Source organism: Megascapheus bottae, chromosome 20 (assembly GCF_031878675.1).
Source record: "Megascapheus bottae isolate mThoBot1 chromosome 20, mThoBot2.hap1, whole genome shotgun sequence".
NCBI classification, from domain to species: Eukaryota; Metazoa; Chordata; class Mammalia; order Rodentia; family Geomyidae; genus Megascapheus; species Megascapheus bottae.
Genome location: NC_143528.1, coordinates 5858385 through 5869640, shown reverse-complemented (window position 1 = coordinate 5869640; position 11256 = coordinate 5858385). Strand labels below are relative to the sequence as shown.

Below are 11256 nucleotides of genomic sequence, written 5' to 3'. Positions count from 1 at the left end.
TCATTATTTTTGTCAAAATTGCCTTAAATTTGTCTAGTGGAAACTATTCAATTTAGATTTTGTATCATTTTCTTTGAGATCTTGGTATTTTTTAACAAAATATCTTTATTTTTGTTTACTTCCTGCCTTTATTCAGAAATCTGTCATTTCTCATAGCTCTATTCTTTTATAGGAGATGGTGCTTAGAAACCCAGATGAGAATGATGAAGGAAAGACATTGACTTGGTGGAATCATTGCTTGTAAGTTAGACAGAACTTGCAATTAGATAGAGCTTGGAAACAAAAGTATTGATACTCATTCTTTCATCCTTTGCTTTTGTCCATCCATATTTTTCTCCTACTGTAATAGATAGAAAAAGTTTAAGTGTTTCTTTCTAACTTCATACTCCATGAAGTACAGAACACTTTGCCAGATATATGGCTTTACCTGTCCCCATTATGCAATTACATAAGAGACACCAATGAAATATCAAAGAGTCTAATTCAGTTCTGATGCTTTCTGGTGCCAGATCCCACGGGAGCTCCAAGGTTAATCTCAAGCATTTGTTTGCCACTTCTACTGCTGACCTGTTCATTTCAACAATTTCCTCCCAGGTTCAGTTAATTTGCTACCACAGCTCACAGAACTGAGGCAATTCTTATGTTAAACCCAAGCATATTGCAAAGGATACAGAACAACCAGCTAGAAAAGATGCATCTGGAAAGGTAATGTGGGGAGGATGCAGAACTCATATACCCTCTCCAAGATAGCCACCCTTTGAGTTTCTTCATGTGTTCAGCAATCTGGAAGTTCTCGGGACTCTGCAATTCAGGCTTTGTCATGTACACATGTCTGATGAACACATTGGTCATTGGTGATTGGTAACCTTGAGTTCCTTTTTTCCCCTTCCTAGATAGTAAGGGTAGACTGAAAGTTACAAACATCTAATCACAAGATTGATTCCTCTGATCAGTGCCTGACTGGAGCTATCTATCTATGAATTTTAACCTCCAGTTGTCTGTTTAGAACAAAGCCGAAGGATTAGGAACTCTGTGCCAGTAGTTGTGCTCAAAGACGAAATATGATTCTCTCTCTGTGTGTCTCTCTTTTTATATGTATAGATGTGTGTATGTACTTATATATGTGAATACACACAGCATATGCACAAGTAAACTGCTTTCTAAGGACAGTCTCTAACACGCTTGCTCTTTATTTGGTACACTGTAGAATGTGCCACTCTGTTGTCCCAACTATATGTATTTTGTAGCATTCTCTGATGGTCTGTACCTTACCTAAAGAACATGACAAGGCTTAATTCTGATCTGTGGAATCTGTGGTACCATGGTTGGGGAATTAATGAATGACCTTAATCCTGAAAATCTGTGTCTTGTGTTGTCAGTCCTTTTTCAAATTATGGGTCACAGAACTAGGTACTGAACGTTCTAGAGGTAATTTACAGAAGTGCTTTATTGGAAAGGATGTTTGTTCTCCACCACTCTTGTTGTTCACTTTTTCCTGCATAATATATCTCCTCAGTCATTGTCCACGGAACTCTCTGGAAAGCTGTAGGATTATGCAGGCACAGACACAAAGCCTGGCTTCATGTCAAATATTGATGAATGTGTCTGTACCTCATGGGGGCACAGATCAATGTTCCCCTGTGCAATGAAGAAAAAGCCCAGGGGAAATGGCCTCCAGGAGACTCTGCCATTTTTAAATGGTTCTTCTTCAGAGTGTTGATTTATAAAGGGAAAATATGCCCAAATATTTGTTTTCTAATAAGCTTTTCAGTTCCATGCAAACCTTGTTGTTATTGATTGTTCCTCAAAGATACAAATTCATCATAGCTTAATTCTGTGTAAAGGGTTCTCGCTTATATGTAGTTACTTAAATATGTGAACACTCAGAGAATAGATATCTGGCACTTTTCCTTTCTCCTAACCTCATTCCCCACCTTCTGCTTTGCTGTCCAGGGAAAATGTTTTGAATTTTTTTCCCACTGACCTCATGAAACTTATCCTTTATTAATACCCTTTGGCATCCAATAACTTCAAGGTGATAGGAGAACAGGGATGGCATTAATAATTTAGAACACAATAATTAACTGAAGCAAAACAGGCCAGTTCCCTGTACCTCCTTCTTTTCTCTAGACAGCATGGGGGAATTGCCTGCTCTGAAGAAAATGGGACAAGGGCATCAACTGGAAATGCAGAAGTAGACCTACAAGCCAGAGTGGAGGTCATCTGAGATTTTAGGTTCTATTTTCCACCCAAAGACAATGAAAGAGCTCTTCAAAAAGCTACTTGTGGTTAACAAAGCCTCTTAAACTATGTAACTCACTTCTCTTAGTCATGCAAGAAAATGATGAAGAGTGAAATGAAATAAAATAATGAGTTGAAGGTCACAGAGGAAACTGATGAATGTTCCTGGAAATTTTCCAAGATAGAATACAGTAATTTTAAAGAAGTAATTTAAGGAAAGTATCCTGTTCCTTGAAACTAAGACTTTCACAAATGTTTATCTTGGTGGAATTTTCAGGTTTAGTGTTTAATCATGTAAGAGAAGCAAATGTGTGTTGATTTAGAACCATACTGCATGATTCTCCTTAAGATTGTAGGGTTTCTTTTGTTTTAACACCTATGCATTTACCTAGCCTCCTGGATGTACAGATATAGTCCCCCAAGCTCATATTCTATTCTAACTCATTCCCTTCTGTACTTGATTAATGACATATGTTCACATTGACTCACTGGACTTTTTCATATATTGACTTAAACAATTAACTTACACTTTATTCCCATAGGAATCTTTCAAGCTAGTCTAAAGCATATTCTAAAATGGGAAAACATGTCTTAATTCTCTCTAGGCTGAAAGAACCAAATTTGTTTTTGTTGCCATATTTTAATTGATGCTCAATAAGTACACTTTAATCTATGAATTTTCACAAGTATCTTCATGAACATGGCTGGCTATTTTGACTCTTACTCTGAACTGTGCTGAATATGGAAAAATAACCCACTTGTATGAAGAGATTTTTCTAGAAATGAATGAAGATTTTACATGGGTACAAATATATGGGTACAAAGTGCCCTACAGCATTTATTATTGCTAGATTTGAAAAAACATTCTTCTGAGTTTACATTTGTGCCTTTTCAAAGCACTTAAAAATCTTGCATGCAAAGACGTAGCTGTTATTCCATTATGAAGTCTGAGAAATTTCATAGCCTATTACAGAAAACCGCTAATGGAAGGGCATCTGAGTTCATTATGAATGACATATCTGTATTCCAGTAGGGTAGGAAATCCTATAATGCATTAAAATATTTCTAATAGGGTCTAATGAATACATCACAGTTAAAAATAATTCAGTCTGCCTGATGATTTATTTGAACCAGAAGATAGGGACAGGCAGTTATAGTTTCTTTCTCCATTTCACAAATGTTTTCCATGCAAAGAAGATTAATTCCTTTTATTGTGTTGATAAAATAATAACCATCATAAAACAGAGTAAGAGGAAGTTGACAACATATGTGTTTGATTAATTGGCTTAAGAGGCTGAGTGAAGTTTATCTTTTTTAAAATTTCCCAACACTCATTATTCAGTGTTTTAGAGTATAATTCACGCACACACACACACACACACACACACACACACACACACACACATATCTACCAACCCCCAATTCCATATCCAAAGCTAAAAACAGACATCATGCGACAAAGTCTAATACTTGTTTAGTGTCTTTAGGTCATGGCAGGCTTATTAGGTTGAATTTTCAATTAAGAATGCAACGTGAACTTGAAGATTTACTGTCTTTCAAGTTATATTTTCCTTTGAGGTCTAGAGGACCATATTTCTCAGAGAAAACACAGGATCACTCTCAGCATTCTTTGGCCCTTTCTTTTTTCCTTTATATACATATCTTCATGGCCTGTTGTAATCATACATATTTATGGGTTACAGTGTAGTGCTTTGATACACTGACAACAGGATCAAATCAGAGGAACTCACATTTCCTTCTTGTGCTTCATTGGTTTCTAGTGATGGGAAGTTTTAAACCCCTTCAATTTCTGAACAAAGTCTGTAATAGTTTTGAACAGAAGACATTAGAAAAATTCTTCATATCTAAATGTAACTTGGTACCCATAATCCATATCTTCCCTCCCTATCTGTCTATCCTCTTGGCCTCCAATGGACACTATCTATTCTCTGTGAGATTCAATTTTGTAGCTTTCACATCTGGATAAGACACCTTGAGTCTCTTACCACAGGATTCAACACACGTTGGCTTTGTTATGGAGATCTCACATGAAAGGAGTCAATCTAGACATTTGGAACTGGCATGGAAACCAGAGTTGGTTTACACCTGTAATCCTAGCTACTCAGGAGCTTGAGATCTGAGAATTGCAAGGGTTTGAATTTAGTACATGAGACTAACTATCTCTGATTAGCCACTAATAAGCTGGAAGTAAAGTCATGGCTCAAGTGGTAGAGTATCAGCCTTGAGAAATGAAGCTATAGAACAGCTCCCGGGCTTTGAGTTCAAGTCCCCGCACTGGCAAAAAAAAAAAAAAAGAAAGGACATGGCTTTATATTCAGATTACAAAGACAACACATGAGTTTAAGGCTTCCAAACCATTTCTTTCTTGCTGTTATATGTTACAGACCAAAACTATGTGACTTTTCTACCTGTTTGGATTTATTCACTCTCATTCCTTGATCTTCTTCATATGTCTTTCAAGTGGGAAGGTATGGATTACAATAAATGTGAGACTCATGATTGCTGTTCTCAAATAATTTGTAGCCCATCTAGAGGAACAGACATTAAAATAAATCATCTCAATAAATTATGACTAGTGTTAGGTTAGTGGGCATGCAGGGCACTGTAGATCAAGTCTGAATAGGCCCACTCTGTTTAAAGAGCTAAAGAAGGCAGATCATATATTGCCATAGGTGTTTAATCTGAAATCTACAAGATGAGCAAGATTTATTGAGGCAGAGAATTGGGGTTTGGTAATGGTAGGGGAATGGACTACCTTGATACTGAAATTTTCATTTTGGGGACGCTAGACTAGTGGGCATGCAATAGCCCTGCCATACAAAGCACTCTCAAGATGGGTGGGGCAAAAAAAGTGAAAATTCAGCTACTCAAAAGTCACTGGAGAGAAGCCTAAGGCAGGAGGGAACTTGAGAAGATTTACTACTGAAGGAAGAAATTTCACCAGGTGAGGTCCAAGATCTTAGAGAATTTCCTCTGAAAACACATAAGGGCACACAGCAGCCAAACAGAAAACCTCAGGCTTCTTGGTTAGAATCTAAAGGAGGAGATATCCTGAAAAGCACTGAGTTACAGAGTAGGCTTCTCAGTTTTGATAAGATTCCCCTGAAAAAGCACAAGGACTACAAATTACCCTGAAGTGCACATGCACATGCTTAGAAGAAAACAACAGATTTCCAGCTGAAAATACTGTGCAAGAGACTTGTGCTGCTGCCTTATGCAGGCAATGTAGACTTCAGTTGGGAGTACAAGCTTTTCAGAGCCTTTAATATTAAGTGGTCCTGGTGACAGCCTTCTCTGGCTGGATTTTACAGAACAGGTCGCTTTACAGGCCTGTAGCAAGGCTTTCTGGCTTTCTTTCCCATTTAGCTTTAGATTGGTGTTAATTTCCCTTTTATTGATTTTTCTCCAACTTGCTTATCAGATTGTTGTTCTTATAGTGACTAATTAACATTTATCAAATGCCTGAAAATTTGTTCTACCCTCCACCAACGCTATTGTACCTTCTATCAAGGCTACATACTCCTGGTGAGTTTGAGCAATAGCATAGCCAGATTTTGCCGGGTGTTTTTTGCCACTACTAATTGGTTCCTTATTGCAAGCATGGCACCTCTAAAATGCCATGTTATTGGCTGCTGTCTCTGACTACTTAGCTACCAACTACTGCTGTTTGAAAGGCGATTCTAAGCCAGAGATGAGAACTCAGGATGCTTGGGAATGCCACTGGGTTCTAATCAGTGATTGAAAGGGGGCAGACACTAAGTCTGGTAAGAATTCCTGATATTCAGGAATTCTAGAGCTAGTAAAGCTCTTCAGAATGGTCCTCTAGAGGAAAACGATGGCCAGATCTTGTAGATTCCTATCAGTGTGCATGGGATGCCCTGAGAAAGACTTAAACTTGTCTTGTGTGGCTTCGGGCCACACAAGTGATCGCAATCCCTACAGAAGCTGACAGATTAAAGCTCTCTCCTAACAACACTCTCAAAATAGGTCAGGTCCTTGTACTGTAGTGGATTTGGTGGTTTATTGCTGTGTTCATTGCAAGTTTTATCCATCATCTTGCCCCCAAGAACTTTATCCACTTAGACTTTATCAGTAGATGCTAACACTCTAAAGGTCACAGAATAGCTAGACAGGAAAGTGCAGGCTACTACTTGATCTGATTATTTTTTGGAGTTCATGAAGAGTATAACAGGATTTTGTCTCTACACACAAGTAATCCAGAAAGGAAGTAATATGTAAGTAAATAAAGTGGGATGATATTGATCAAGACATGTTGTATTCATGAGTTGCTTGTTGAATGGCAGCTCCTTTGTACAACTACTTAAAGATAATTTTTTAAAATGAGGAAAAAACACTGAAGTAATAAATAAATCAGTTTAACACTTTGAAAAGAACAATGCCAGAGCAAAAAGAGAATTAAAAGGGCTGTATTTTGGAAACCTGGAAGTATCTAACTTAGAATTTCTTATTATGCCAATGTAGGCATCTCATCACAGTTGCCATTACTGTTTCAATAACTTGTGCTGAAAAAATTTAACTTACACAGGAGGGACAGGTGGATGCTTGCAGACAAAGAAATACAATGCAAATTTACCAATACATGAGAGCACAAAGGCCTTTGGAAAAGCTGAAGTCCAGTCCTGAATAAAACATACATACTATAGTACCGAGAGGTGAAAGCCAAAGCTATAGAAGCAAGCTATCCTAAATTAACAGAGGTCTTTCTTCAGCTTTAATATGTAGTTGACTGTATCCTCTCTTATCCTGTCTGTTGGATCTGTTTCTCTCACAAAATGCCAGCCTCATCTGAAATCACTGCAACAACTTTGCAGAGCTCTATTCCCTTCTATTTCTTACTGTATTTCTGAAACAGGAATTCATCACAACTAGACATAATTTAGTGATGGAATCCATTTTCCATAATCTCAGAAAATGATCGGTATAGTTTCCTCCCCCAATTTCCCAGTCACCCTTTCCTATTAGCTGGTAAGTGAAACATCAAGTTGATTTAAAAAATTAAACTAGGTGAAGTTTTTCTCAGATCTTTTTTTTTAACCACTTCTACCAGAAATTCTGACTGCTACAAGTATACTTGCTTTATATCTCACTCAGTGAAGTGGACTTACTGATATCAAAGATAAACAATTTCTTCTAAGCCCTGGTTTCTATCCATGTGAAGTCTTATCCAAGAATTTATTTCTGGAATCATAATCTTCTTTGCTGAAAATTTAACCACCTGCGTGATAGAATCCACAAACAATGTCATTGCACAGGCCAATGTCTGAATTCCTTTATTCTCTCCACCATTAATATCTAATTCATCAGTAAGTTCTACATCCCATGGGAATGACTTTTATCTACATTCTGAATCTAACTGCAGTGTTCCATCTTCAACATCTTGTTTCCTAATTCAAACACTCACTATTTTTTTCTGAAATAAACTACTACTAGTTTTCTTTCCATTCTTCCTGTCTTCACAACTGTCTTCCATGAGTTCACCAAAATGTCCTCAGAAAAATTATGAAAAGAAAATAGACCATGTCTTTTATTGCTAACAACTCCCCAGTCAAGTTGATCTATCTCACAGTCTCTTTCTCTCTCTCTGTCTCTCACTCCCCACTGCTAAATAATACTTTATAATTTCTTGTGTGAATGTGATACACAAACCTCAGGTGATTTACCAAATGAGGATTAACTGACATTTGATGCTCTATTGTTGGTAGGTGTACTACTGAGATCCATACTTGGAAAAACTATGAAGAGTTAAAAGCAAGAGCATGTTGACAAAGGGAAAACTTTAGCTTTCTTTTTAATTTTGAATATTTTTAATTAATTTTTTATTTTTACCATTATTATAAAGGTAATATGCAGAGGTTTTACAATTATGTAAGTCAGATAAGGATCACATTTCTTCTTGAACATTATCACGCTTCCCCCCTACTCCTAGTTTTATCCTCATCCCCACCCACAAATTTATAGTTCATTTTCAACATGGATTTAGTAAGTATCACTGCTGTATTTGTTCATTCTTTATACCATTTTCGGTGCCTCCCTTAAGTCCCAAAGACAGATAAATGAACAAACAAGTAAAAGGAAATAGGCCCTTGTTTTCATTCCTGGAGTTCATTTTGATAAATAATATTTTATATGATCAGATACACATAGCTATTGTGCCTTTTTGATCCTCTATTGAGAATCTGAAGTGATATCTCTTTTTCTTTGTTGATCTTTTTCTTTAATTTCATTTTTTTCCATTAGGGTTTGTCCTCTGTTAATGTTATATCTGACTTTGGTACCTGCTGTACTATACATACATTTTTTGTTTATTTGAATCAGGGAAGGGAAGGGGAAAAACAAGATGGTGACAAAAAGTACAAAGGATGAATCAGTGTAACAGCAATATTTACAAGGCAATATGTTGGAAAGATACTCTATAGCTTGGGATGGGTGGGGGAAGAAAAATAAGAGAAAAACTTGGAAAAAGGTAATGTTCAAAAAGTAATGCACTCACTATCTTATGAATGGAACTGTAATGCCTCTATATATCACTTTGATAATAAAATAAAAATTTTAAAAACAATGTCCTCCTTTGGTCTCATTCTGTGTGAATGAATAAGAGACATATAATTTGTCATATCCCAGTGTATTTTTTATTAACTTCCCATATTTAAGCAGTGACAGAATGAATAAATGAACTCCACCAAGAAAATTTATGATGAATGGAAGCCCTTAGAAATATGAAACAGGCCCTGGGAGTTTGGCCTAGTGGTAGAGTGCTTGCCTAGCATGCACGAAGACCGTTCAATTCCTCAGTACCACATACATAGAAAAGCCAGAAGTGGGGCTGTTGCTCAATTGGTAGAGCATTAGCCTTGTGGGAAAATCCTGAGGACAATGCTCAGACCCTGAGTTCAAGCTCCAGGATTTGCTGAAAAAAAAGATATATTAAACAGATATTAATGAGTTTCTTTATCTCTTATTTTACTCTACTTTTATACTTAATCATAAATATTTCCTCACATCATTAAGCATTTTTGTAAATATAATATTCAACCACTGAATAGTATCCCTTTTTCTATAGTAGTACCGTAATTATTTTAACCACTCTATTCATGTTTATCAACATATATTCTAATTTTTTTATAAATAGATTTATGAATCAGCCTTTTGCAACATTTCTTGACTGATTCCTTAGATTGGACTACTAAGGTAATAGAAAGTCTAAGCAAGATAAATACTTTTAATTCTATCAAGATATATTACTAAAAAGCTTCTTGAGAAATTCTGAGCAATTTACAGCCACAGAGTCTATAAGGAAAAGGACTGTAAAATATTTTTCAACATTAATTAAATTTACTTTATTCTTTGCTCATTGATAGGCAAAAAGTTTAATCTCAATGTTTTCTTTACATCTCTGCATGCCAGAGAGCCATTAATATTTCATATGTATGCATTCTTTTTCTGAGTTTTGCATATTTCCAAGTTTTCTTTTCTCCTTTTGGTTTTAGTGATATCCTTAGTTTTTGTGAAGTTTTTAATATATTTAATACTGTACTAACCATCATCTAAGATATTTGCTTCTAATATTTCTCTTTACTTATGTATTTCAGAAAGAATGCTGCCCTAAGGTCAGCAATATTAAATGATATGAATCCTAATGGTAAGTCCAGGGTACCATGCAAAAGTATCTTTGTACCTTTCTACTGAGGAGAGAACATTAAAAGTGGGATTTCTAATAGGAAAGCTGGAGTACAGTGGATCAAGAGTTTGGCTAAGTAGAGTTCTGATATGGCACAAAGCATCCAGAATATCATACATGAAGAGAAAGTGGCATTCCATAAAACAAGCTGTTCTTAGTAGTAACCTGATTTTCTTTTCTTTCTTTTCTTTTTTCTCCTCCCTCCCTCCCTCCCTCTCTCCCTGCCTTCCTTCTTTCCTTCCTTCCATCCTTTTTTTTCTTTCTAAGGAAAACAAGATGGGTTATATATAAAAAAACAAATGCTAAGCATAAAAAAGAAACTGATCTTTAGTGAGTCAAGTCATCTTTGATAATGAGATGATTTTTTTACTTATAGCCTTTAACTTTGCATATTTTCTCTGAAAGCATAAATGATAAAAAAAATCCAAGAGATTTTTTAAATCTAATTTCTGGTGAGAAGCCAAGGATAGGCAGATGCTGACCAGATAAAAAGAAAATTGAATTCCAAGTTACCTCTGAAAAGAGAACTGAGAATGTATCCATTGAAGGGCATTTTTATCGTGGTGAAAGAAGGAGGGGAGAGGGGAAAGAGGAAAGGGAGAAGGCCAAAGGGAAAAGAGAGAGGAAAGAGGGGAGAGGGGTTATTGAGAGTAAATGGAGTTCTAAAAGAGCTTCCCTAGCTACATTGCTCTACTGAGCTGAAGAAAATCTCAGCAAATGGCAGGTCCAGAAAAATCACTCTACCTTCCTTACCCTAGTCCCTTGAGAAAGGTCATCAAGCCTACTACGAATATTCTGACATCCTGAAGCACATCATAGGACCCTCTGGAGGGTTCCTTCCTGTATGTAGAGGGAAAAAATGCCCTACCTTCTGAAGGCACAGAACTGTGTGGAGAATTTGGACACATTTGCTAACGTGGCCAGTTTTCTGCTACTGTATTCCATGTATTCTGTCCAGTTGTGCTTTTCCTGTGACTGGCCATTCTTCATCAGTCTTCCCATGAAGACATACAAGTTCCTTTGGTCTTCCTTTCCTTGTGAGGGACTACTGACACATAAAATCTACTTTAAATAAATTTACATTTTGTTATAGTATCTCTTGAGCTTGGGATAAGTAAAATGTATTTCTCTTCTGCTACATTAGTAATAATAGATCAGCAACAAGGAGACCAAAGGTTAGTTGTGGAATTCCTTTTCCTCTACAGCCAAAGAAAACTTCAAAACTCAAACCCCAGGGAAGAAGAGCCTCATCTTGTCTTCTGCAGGCTTGGTAGTTGGCACAGGTACAAGTTTTC

At 36.5% G+C, this 11256-nt stretch overlaps 1 non-coding gene across 1 annotated transcript; it reads right to left on the bottom strand.

Annotated features, from left to right (window-relative positions):
- Window positions 1-1486: 1486 nt before the first annotated feature.
- Window positions 1487-1696, bottom strand: LOC150049124 (small nucleolar RNA SNORA73 family). The gene has a single exon (XR_016539070.1). It is a non-coding gene; the product is annotated as a small nucleolar RNA SNORA73 family (small nucleolar RNA).
- Window positions 1697-11256: the final 9560 nt, after the last annotated feature.